The sequence below is a fragment of the Cryptomeria japonica genome, chromosome 8, assembly GCF_030272615.1.
Source record: "Cryptomeria japonica chromosome 8, Sugi_1.0, whole genome shotgun sequence".
Classification (NCBI taxonomy): Eukaryota; Viridiplantae; Streptophyta; class Pinopsida; order Cupressales; family Cupressaceae; genus Cryptomeria; species Cryptomeria japonica.
Window position 1 is genome coordinate 436,888,231 of NC_081412.1, and position 11,236 is coordinate 436,899,466.

Sequence of the window (11,236 nt, forward strand, 5' to 3'; positions counted from 1 at the left end):
TGAAAATATATATAAAACTCCATGCTTTTTCATTTATGTAAAATAATTTTTTATAATTATATATATATATATACACATTTCTTATATGCAACCTTTAAATATTCCGTTTCTCGTCACGTTGCCGTTGCGGTTGCGTTTCTCGTTTCTCGTTTCTGGTAACCCGGATGCCAGAGACTATAGACTATAACCCGATGCTCTGCCAGACTGATGTTCTGCCAGAGACTATATATAGACCAGAACCTGATGCTCTCCCGGAAGTTCAGAACTAGGCTATGGATAGTAGGGCCCCCGAGCACACCCGCCGAATTCATTATAGCGGTCGAGTGATACAGCAGTGAACCGGGCTTCTCGAATTTATTGCTCGACTCGTCTCCTACTCTGGCAGGTTAATGAATCCCGGGGGGTTAAGTTCAATTCCCGCCCAACCCAACTATAGTTCCCTCCCACCCTAGGAGATATAGTTGATTGGAGTCGAATAAATATATGGGGGGCACCCCAACCGAGGTGGCTGAACAGGCGCATCGCAATGAGGTTGTCCACCTCGGAAAATATGATTAAAAAAACATAAATACACACATAAATACAGAGCAGAAGACATTGGAGAGAAACCCATAAATGGGCTCTAAGATTTCATTTCCATTCAATCAATATATAGGCCATTACATATTAAATGTTCTGGAAACTATAGATTAGAGTTAGATGCAGCAATAATGGTGGGCAGGTGAAAGAAGGCTCTAGAAGTCACTCGGTGGAGGAACTTTCTGGAAGACAGAAGTTTCTAGGAGGATAATTAATTTATCTCCAACATCCCCCCATAAATTAATTATCAAATTGGTTTTGATATCCCCCCATAATGGAATTAGGATGGGTCTTGGCCTCAAAGCTTTTTTAGGTACCCATTTACAACAAATTTTGTTTCCCCTAATCACATTGGATGGGAAAACTTTCATCACTACAAAAATTTTTCTTAAAATTATTGAGTCCATATAAAAAGAAAACCATCTACCGAGACACATAGGTAGCCAACCACTGTGCTCGCCAGTTCTATAGGAATGCTTTCTAGATACATGGTTCATCAATATATTAAACCAAACACTTTTGGAGTGTCGGGTACCACCGATCATGCACCCCTTACACAAACTTAGATAGAATACACACTTCTATTTTGCCTTTAAATATTTTTCCAAAAAGAAACAAACTCATCAACTATGCCCATTCACAAGCAATACCATGAGGGATCACAACAATGCTTTAATGATGCACAAATCATCCTGCCTTCAAGCTCCACGGTGTCACTTTCACACACTTGCCACACTTGTCCCACTTTTGACAATGACATAGCCTTCAGATTTAGAGAATTTTTTTTCCTGACCACCGATCAAAACACTTTGCAGGTTATGCTATCATAGCTAACTCCATCTAATATCTATAATGCTAGACATTCACACAATTGGTTCATGCAAACCAAGCCTATATGCCTAATAAGTAGAATGAAAGTCTGTTAAGTCTCTCCTCAGTAACCTACGAATACTCATTTCTCCCAGCTTATATGCAACACCTACGATATTGATACACAAGCCCAAAAAACTTACAACAAATGGTTGTCACAAGTTTCGCCTTAAGCATATATCCTTAAATCTGCCTTGAATAGCCCTTCCAGTGTGATGATGCGCAGTGACTGGCAAGATAGCAAATGCCACCCTCCTTTTGCAGTTTTTTCTTCCTTCAGCCAGTAATCAGCTTTGGCATCTCCTTCAAAGTTAGCTAACTTCTGCAACTCATAAACCGTTCTCCCCACAATGCATGCTCTTGACCAGACTAAGGCGGCTTCCTTCTCCGCCATTTACAACTTCAACAACAATCCTTTTGTTCCTTTCAAATTGGGGGCCAAAACTTTCAACGAACACAATCACATCCCTTTGATAGCACACACGGGAAAAAACAGACACTTAAACAGATCACCTCATGGCCCATAGATCACACAAGAAGCACTGCAAAGCCCACAAAGAAAGAGAAACAAAACAACGCACAACTAGCTGCACACTGGATTGAGACACCGCTCGTACCTACCGTGGCTCTGATACCATGATAAAAAAAACAGAAATACACACATAAATACAGAGAAGACACAGGAGAGAAACCCATAAATGGGCTCTAAGATTTCATTTCCATTCAATCAATATACAGGCCATTACATATTAAATGTTCTGGAAACTGTAGATTAGAGTTAGATGCAGCAATAATGGTGGGCAAGTAAAAGAAGGCTCTAGAAGTCACTCGTGGAGGAACTTTCTGGAAGACAGAAGTTTCTAGAAAGATAATTAATTTATCTCCAACAAAATAATGAAGTTATTTCTGGCAATAACACCCGACGGCCTCGAGTCGCCCCAGGCTAGCATCTCTGCTAGAAGGGGAATCTTTAATCTAGATAACCTCCTTCCTTTACCATACATGAAAACTTGAGCCTCAAATATGATTTATTACAGAAAAAAAGCTCTTCATCCTCGTGATACAACTTCTGGGGCAAAATTTTGTTTCTTTCCTGACTGTTATTTTACTTTCATGTGCATCTTCAATCTAGATAACCTCCTTCCTTTACCATACATGAAAACTTGAGTCTCAAATATGATTTATTACAGAAAAAAAGCTCTTCATCCTCGTGATACAACTTCTGGGGCAAAATTTTGTTTCTTTCCTGACTGTTATTTTACTTTCATGTGCATTAGAGTCCTCTCCATGTTCCTGTACTTCCCTTTTACAAATAAATATTTTAGTAAATCAGTCATGGAAATCTAGAAGACTCGAATAGAATTTATATCCTTCAGCTGTAATGATGAATGAGGTAATTTCCCAAAAGGGAAAACATGCGATCCGACCTGCCGGAATCGAACCAGCGACCTAAGGATTTCTTAGAGAATTTGCTTCCCACTACAGTCCTCCGCTCTACCAACTGAGCTAAGGTCGGCTTTGCGTTTTGTTTCTGTTTAAACGATTATAATCTTACATAAAAAAATGTTAAAAAAAAATGCATGAAAATCAATCGTGGCTGAATGCAGAAGAGACAAAAACCAGGCGTCTATCAAGAAAAGAAAACCACTCTCAGCAAGCCAGAAGTGAGAAGTGGGATTTGAACCATTAAATAAAATGCCCTTGAATATTACGTTTATTATTTAAATTACTTACCTTAAAAAAAACAAATGTCAGAAGTGGGGTTTAAACCCACGCCCTCGTTAGAGGACCAGAACTTGAGTCTGGCGCCTTAGACCACTCGGCCATCCTGACAAGACACGACAAAGATGAAACTTTAATGATGATTAAAGTATTTCGACGCTATGCTATTTTAATGGTGAAAACAGTATACTCATGTTTATTTATATTAAGTGTTAGTTCGTTGAACAAGGATCGATGTCTTTTATGTATTGATGGATAGCACAAGTTGCTATAGATAGACTGCCGCAACCATATTATATTTCCAGATCATGTCGTTTCATTTATGCTCATTTTCAGATGAAGCCAGATTTAACATCGACTAGTGACCCAGTACGTGTATGGAGATCTATGTCCCCGGGAAGAAACCTGATTTAATAATTCAAAAAGAGGGCCCCCAACAAATAAAGCTATTATTCTTCTGAATAAAATCAGTGTCTTTTCTTAATCGTTATCTTCTGGAATTGAATTTTTAACACCCGAATCTGCACTAATTTTTCAATTGCGGCCACCACCAGATATTTTACCATATTTTTAAATGGGTATTGATTGGATGCGGGAGGAAAACTCTTAACATGAATAAATAAGGGAAGGGAGAGACGGTTTCTCAATTTTCCTTTCGTGTTGATTCAATTTATACACAATACATTATAAATGATAGTCATTGTATTAGCTACAGCATTAACAACGAACAGTTGAAGATAAGGTAAGATAAGATTGAGTTGCTAGAGGTGGGCATGTGGTTGGTCTATGACGACAGTCTGTCCATAATTAAACTAGTATTCCAACATCCCCCATATTAATTATGTCAATGAATTTGAATATGGCCCCATAATCTAGAAAAGATGGGTTTCAACTCAAACTCTTATTAGGTGTTCATTTACATCACTTTTACAAGTTCGGTTTAATTGGCTTCAGTGTGTTGCTTCATTTTCTTGACTTTCCTTCATCATAATCATCTTGGGATTTTGCATCTTATTCGTAACCAATACAGTTCTCAATTGATTTCTAGCTGACCATAAACTCTTCACACAAATGGATTCTAGTTGACCATAAACTTTTCACTCAAGTGGTTTCGACCAACCACAAGACTCACATACAAGTGGTTTCCACTTACCACAAGCCTCACATACATGTGGCTTCTATTGACCACAAAATTCACAAATGGTTTTGAATTACCATGCAAACCTCACAAATGGTTTTGGATTACCATGAACTTATCACAAAATGGTTTCGAATAACCACAAACCTTACAAATGGTTTTGGATTACCATGAACCTCTCATGATGGAAAATATAACTTATAATGCACACACTTTTGATCATCACTCTAGATTTTATTCACTAACTTTTATGATTCTTTTTTCGGTACCTACATTGATTATTGAGTCCATATAAAAATGCTCCATCTACTGAAATACATTGGGCAACCAACTGATGTACTCACTAGTCCTATAGGAATTCTTTTCATCTATATGGTTCATCAATATGGTAAACTATAAAACCTTGGGTGTCGGGTATAATTGATCATGCACCCCTCACAACAACTCAGGTACAATATAAACTTATGTTTTACCTTTTAACAAAGGTGACTTGCTGTCAATCTTTTGCACAAAAATGCAATATTATTACTTAACCCAATTTACATCTCAATACTATGGGGGATCTTTGTTTTATCTCTTTTTTCCTTCTTTGTGATGATCTCCACAATTCTTTGGCAATCATTTATAGGTCTGCACATCCTCAATCTTCTTCACAATCTCTTTGACTTTAGCTATAACGTGGTCTTATAATTCTACTCAAACATGTGCAAATCCTCTCACCTCCAATCCAAACACTTGAACGATTTATCGTCTTCTTGTAACACAGGGAGGAGGTTTCAAATTTTTTAGGCTTGGTTAGAGAAGGGGTTATGTTTTAACTCAAATAGACTAAGTGGTTCTTCCTAGAAATGAACAAGAGGTTTGATTGAGGAAATTCTAGATAAGAACATACGTTGTGATAGGGAGGTTAAGTCCATGATGGAAAAAATTGCTAAGGCTATTCTTTATATGGAAAATATTTATGAAAAAACTAGTTCAAGCTTGGAGGAGAAGATCCTTGACATTAATCACAACTTAGAAAGAGATGAAAATAAGCTATTCCACCATTCAAAATAGCATGAAGGTCATCTATATCCCTTTTGAGAAGTTAAAGGAGCTAAAAGAGGATAATGATGTTGAGTTTACCTCTATATAAAATGAATGAGGATCTAGATAACAAAGATAAGGGCAAATAGGTAATGCAAAGTGATCATAAGGGTTTGAGCTCTCAGATTAGAAGAAACAAGAAGAAAATGTTTGATGAGTAGAAGAATGAGATGTTGTCACTAGTGATTTTGCACAATAACTTCTACAAGAAAGAGTTGGATTTAGTGGAAACCTTTAAGAAGATGCAATAGTGTTTCTTGTTGTTTTTTACTTTTCACTATTTATTTTCTTTTTGTTGGTTGTTGTTTGTTTGCTAGTTGGCATGCATTTTCTTTTGGTATTGTATTAGGGCTTTAGGTACCTTCAAAACCTATTTTACCATTCAATAAAAAAAAAAAATGCATAACATTGTTAATCGGATAAAAATAAAGGTTCTTGTCGTGCTCTGTGAATTGTACCTGTACCTACAAACACAATGCACTCAATAAATCATTATAAGAAATGGTTAGTAAATTAAAACAATGAAAGACAAAACCATAGCTAATCGACTTATTGCCTCCTAGTAAATGCGAGTATGAATTTTGCTCTCAGATCTTAGTATGCAAATTCCAGTGACTTGACTACACTTAGATGTAGGATTTGTATGCTGAAAATACATGATCTAGCAAGAATAACATGATTAAGCTATATGAATGATTGATCTAGCATGATTAAGCTAAGATTTAAGCTAAAATTGAGCATGATAACATTGCTAAAACTGATAAACTATAAGCTAGATGCCTATAATAACAATGCTTAAGCTACGAATGAGATGGGATCATCAAAATGATATGAATTTGGGACCAATATTGCTCCAAAATGAGGTCTATTTATAGGATTTTCCAAGGCTAGGGGTGAGTTGGCATGAATCAACGGTTGAGATTGATTTGAAGATATCAATGGTTAAATTGGAGGAGGTTGGCAAAGGGAGTTGGATTAAAGGGAACACTTAGTGACAAGTGTCACAAAGGTTCTAGAAGATGTTGGATGAAAGGGGACAAGGTGGTAGGTAGAATGGGTTAGGTTTAGGAATGGTTAGGTTTAGGAGTGGTAGAAGTTAGGAGAATTTGAATTTAAAAATTCAAATAATAGGAAAAGGATAATTAATCTCAACAATTCATGATTTGATTTGTTTTAATTAATTAGGGGATTAGAAGAAATGATTTTGATGGGGGGAATTAATTAATTTGAATTAATTAATTAAAGGAGTGAAATGAACCTATTTAATAAATCCTTAGATTCATTAATAAGTAGATGAAAAGAGAAATTTAATCAAATTGCTTAGTGAATTCAATTAAATTGGGGAGGGAGATTAATTGAGTAATTGCTTATTTAATTAATTATCTTCAGACCATTTTTAGGTGTTGTAGACACCTAAAATTGTCATGTCTAATTAAATAAATATTTTATTTATTTAATTATCTAAGCTTAATTCTTCTATTAATTAAATAAATCTTTATTTATTTAATTAATTCATTTATCCTCTTCTAGCCTTATTTCTCATTTAAATAAATACATTTATTTATTTAAATTATCCTTTTCCTAAATTAAATAAATATTTTTATTTATTTAATTATCCTACTTCTTCTATTAATTAAATAAATCTTTATTTATTTAATTAATTCATTAACCTTTTCCACCTATGACACATGTCATTCATCTCTTAATTCCTACACTACCTACCTCTTTCATTATTTTGGTATTTCTTTTACCTACCCTCTAATCATAGCCGACCTCCTTTTTACACCTCTCAATCTTATCCCTCCATTTCATATTGTGTCTTCTATTTAAGGAGATGCCTTCTTCATTATCAAACCCTAATCACTCAGCCTAATCGACAATTTGGAGGACTCGACTACACTACAATCCTACTTGCAACCACATTCCGTTCTTTGTTGAGCTCTTGTGCATATAAAATCTGAGAGCAAATATATCAAGCAAGATCAATGGAGATAGGAAGAATGGAGATCAAAACCCTATTGGACATGTGATGGTATAATCTTTGTGATTTCATTTGATTTGCATTGTCTTAGGTAATCTTCATATGTTATGGTGGATCTTTGTTGTTGTTAGGCTAGGGTTTGGTGGTTGAATTCATTTAGCCTTTCAATATTGTTATTATTGTTATCCATTTTCACCAAAAACATTTTGGCACGCCCCGTGGGACATGGATTTTTCTTAGATCTATGTTTTTTTTGCAGATTTTTCTAACCCTATATTGCTATTTTGTAAAACAATTTGGAGAATAACCTTGTGCAGCTAGGGTTTTGGACACAAAATCAAGATCTTGGAGAGATTCGATCATATCTCACAAACGGCTAGGAAATTTTGCACCAAATTTGTTTTGCAGGTTGAAGAAAGTATCAGGAGCTCTCAAGCCAAAATTCAAAATTTTTGGAGCACATTTTCATTTTATATGAATTTTTTATGATTTTTCATAAAAAATTAATTTTGAGAGCAAATGAGAGAATTTTTCGGATTTTCTTATATTTTTCGAAATCTCTCATAATTATACATAGGATCTGTTCTTTGTGATTTTAATTTTGATGCAAAATATTTCCCTAAAAATTGGATCTTTAAAAATTAGGGTTTTTCCTTATTTTGATCAGATCTCACAAACCGTTTTGAATTTTGACATAAAATTTTTTGCGCAGGTCAAGAAACATATCAGAAAGATTCATTAAAAATTTCAGATTTTTTGGATCTATTTTGCATTTTGTATGAATTTTTTATGATTTTTCATAAAAAATTAGTTTTGAGAGAAAATTAGCGAATTTTTCAGATTTTCTTACATTTTTGGAAATCTCTCAAAATTATACATAGGATCTGTTCTTTGTTATTTTAAATTTTATGCAAAATCATTCCTCAAAAATCAGATCTTTGAAAATTAGGGTTTTGTATTATTTTACTCATATCTCACAAACTACTTGGATTTGTTGTAGAAAATTTTTTGTGCAAGTTTGGAAGACCATCAAGACTCTCCAGTAAAAATTTCAGATTTTTTGGATCGATTTTGCATTTTATATGAATTTTTTATGATTTTTCATAAAAAATTAATTTTTGGAGCAAATTAGCAAATTTTTTGGATTTTCTTACATTTCTGGAAATCTCTTGAAATTTTACAAGTGGTTTTTTTTTTTATGATGAATCAGATCTTTGAATTGGTCAACAAAACGCATTATTAAAGGCCCCTATTTCACAAAGTCTTTTGGATCTAAAATTTACCTAACTTGTGTGCTTGCAGGAAGGGGTGATTATTTCAAACAATCCAAACTACTAATAAATCTTTGTTGCAGATCCTTGGCAAGGGTTTTTGGATTTTTATTGTGTGCCTTGTTTTCATAGACTAGCAAACACTTCAATTGGTGCACTAAAATTGAATCATTGTCTTTTATGTCTTGAGCAATAGGCTCTTATTGTTTAATCTTTAGAGGGCTTGTCTTCCCGTGTGGTCATTAGGACTACTAGTGAGAAGAGAATGACCCAAGTGGTAGCGAGGAAAACCCACCTCTTCTGAACCACTATAATCAAGTGTATTCATGGTGAAAACTATGAATAACGTGTGCTGATTAGTTCATACCGACACTATGTCTCCCCATAAACCCGTTTGATCAAATTTATTTGATCATTTGTAGGGCGTAACCCCTACCGACTGGGAGCCTTATGTATTTACAGAGCTGAAAGTGCCGCATGTATGGCCACACGAGCGGATGCCCTTACTAGCACCATTTTGTTTTAGAGGCCCAAATCCTTCTAGTTGTTGGGGCAGGAGGTCGGACCTCTGGTAGCGGCCCACACACATACGGTTCTTAGTAGAGATACAAAGTTCGCCATGGGAAGTTTTCATGGGGAAGTGAGTGCCGAGGGTGGAGCCAGTGAGGTCAAGCATCTAAGTATCCGCTCTGAATAGCGTAGCCTCGGGGGTAAAACCTCATGTGGGATCAACAACTATTGTCTTGGCCAGCCATAAGAATTGTGCTTGACTTATTTTAAACATTCAAAACATTCAAGACCAAATAGCAAAACATTGTGTCTTTTGTGTTTTCAAGTGTATGCAAAACAATTTTACATCAAACAACACACTTTCTTGGAGTCATTTTGAAGTCTAAACACTTGCAAACATTGAGTCCTCATCAACATTGTGTCCTCTTGTCACGAAAAATAGTCAAACATTCAGATTTGGTCACAACTTCACAAATTGGAAAAATTTTACAGTCCAGCAAACAAGAACAATCAGTTTTAGAATTCTTGAGCTTCCTAGGTTGTTTCTCTAGGTTTTCATCTAGCATTCAACTTGTCTTTGGGTCTCACAAAATCCATCATTGCTTCACATCTCATTTTACATTCACATTTGTCTAAACTTGAGTCAAAAGGTCACTTGCTTGTCCTCATCATACTTTGTCAACACACTACATACAACAACACTTTGCTAAGTGGTCCCTCATCAAGGTTTCTTACCTTTGGGTCTCATTTGGTTTTACTTAGAGTCAAGGTCAACTTACCTCATCAAGAGAAACTATCCTCTCTTTGGAAGCCACACCTACTCTACTACATACATACTTGGTCTTACACTTTGGACATTACAAGTACACTTCAGACTCATTTACATTTCATCCAACTCTTGGTCTTCCATACTCTTTCCATTTTTCATCTAGCCTCACACATCTTGGTCAATACCTAGTTCATGGTTGAAACCCGTCTTCAAAAATCTAGGAGAGAAACTAAAGAGGCTCAAGAGTCCGCAAACATGAGTTCTTATGAGTATGACAATGAGATCTTTTTCAATTCTGATCATACTACATTACCTGACATGGATGCCTACAGAAACAATCCAAATGTTGAGAACATGGACACTATAAACAACAATGCTACATAAAATGACAATGTGGACAACTTTTCAGTACATTCAGCAGATGTGGAAGAATCCATTATGAATCCCCATTTCAATCGATTGGTTGAGGAAATAATGAGGAGGGATAGACAATACTTCTTACAAATGATGGCACAAAGTGGAGCCAAGATACCTCATGATTTTGACATGTCTCAAATAATGGAACATAGACCTTTGCAACAAACTCACTCTAATATGGATCAAAGGAGGCCTAATAGTGGAGGAAATAGAGGACCACATATGGTACCTGAATCACCATCAGCTTTGCTTCAAAAACCAGAAATCCCACATACACACGGTCAAACATATGATACTCACCTTCGCAGACCATTATGGAAGTCTTATGGAGAAAAATATGCTCAATCACATATCAATGCTAAGGATCAACCACCAAAACAATTGGACATTCAAAGGCATGCTCAAAATTTGGGCACAAGGAAACCCCGTGTCAAATTTGGGGGCAACACATTAGAACATGACATGCCTGTAGAATATGGTATACATGCGCAAAATAGATATAGTGTTTCTCAACATGAATCTATACCAAGTGGTCCATATATGCAGCATCACTATAGACCTCCTCCATATGAACATGTGTATGATCAATATCATCCATATATGCAACATGCTCCTCCTCCAATGGGTACCTCAAACATAGGATATGGTCCAAGAAGTCGATCTCCACCTAAGAGCAGTTTGGAGCAACAAATCAGGGACTTACAAAAGAAAATGGAGGACATAAATACACCAAAGCCAACGTACGCAATGATAGACATATGTCCTTATCCATTTGACAAGAGCATTCCAATGCCTCCTTTTCCTACACACTTTGTGATGCCTAAATTTGATAAGTATAGAGGAAAAGGGGATCCTAAGGCACACATAAGACAATTTTTCACAGCTTGCATTGA

The 11,236-nt window shown here is 35.6% G+C and overlaps 2 non-coding genes across 2 annotated transcripts; both read right to left on the reverse strand.

The window, feature by feature from the left end:
• Positions 1-2,870: 2,870 nt before the first annotated feature.
• On the reverse strand, positions 2,871-2,965 carry TRNAY-GUA (transfer RNA tyrosine (anticodon GUA)). The gene is made up of 2 exons: positions 2,929-2,965; positions 2,871-2,906 (listed from the first exon to the last, which is right to left on the reverse strand). It is a non-coding gene; the product is annotated as a tRNA-Tyr (tRNA).
• A 233-nt stretch (positions 2,966-3,198) lies between these two features.
• On the reverse strand, positions 3,199-3,282 carry TRNAL-CAA (transfer RNA leucine (anticodon CAA)). Its single transcript has one exon. It is a non-coding gene; the product is annotated as a tRNA-Leu (tRNA).
• Between the last annotated feature and the right edge of the window lie 7,954 nt (positions 3,283-11,236).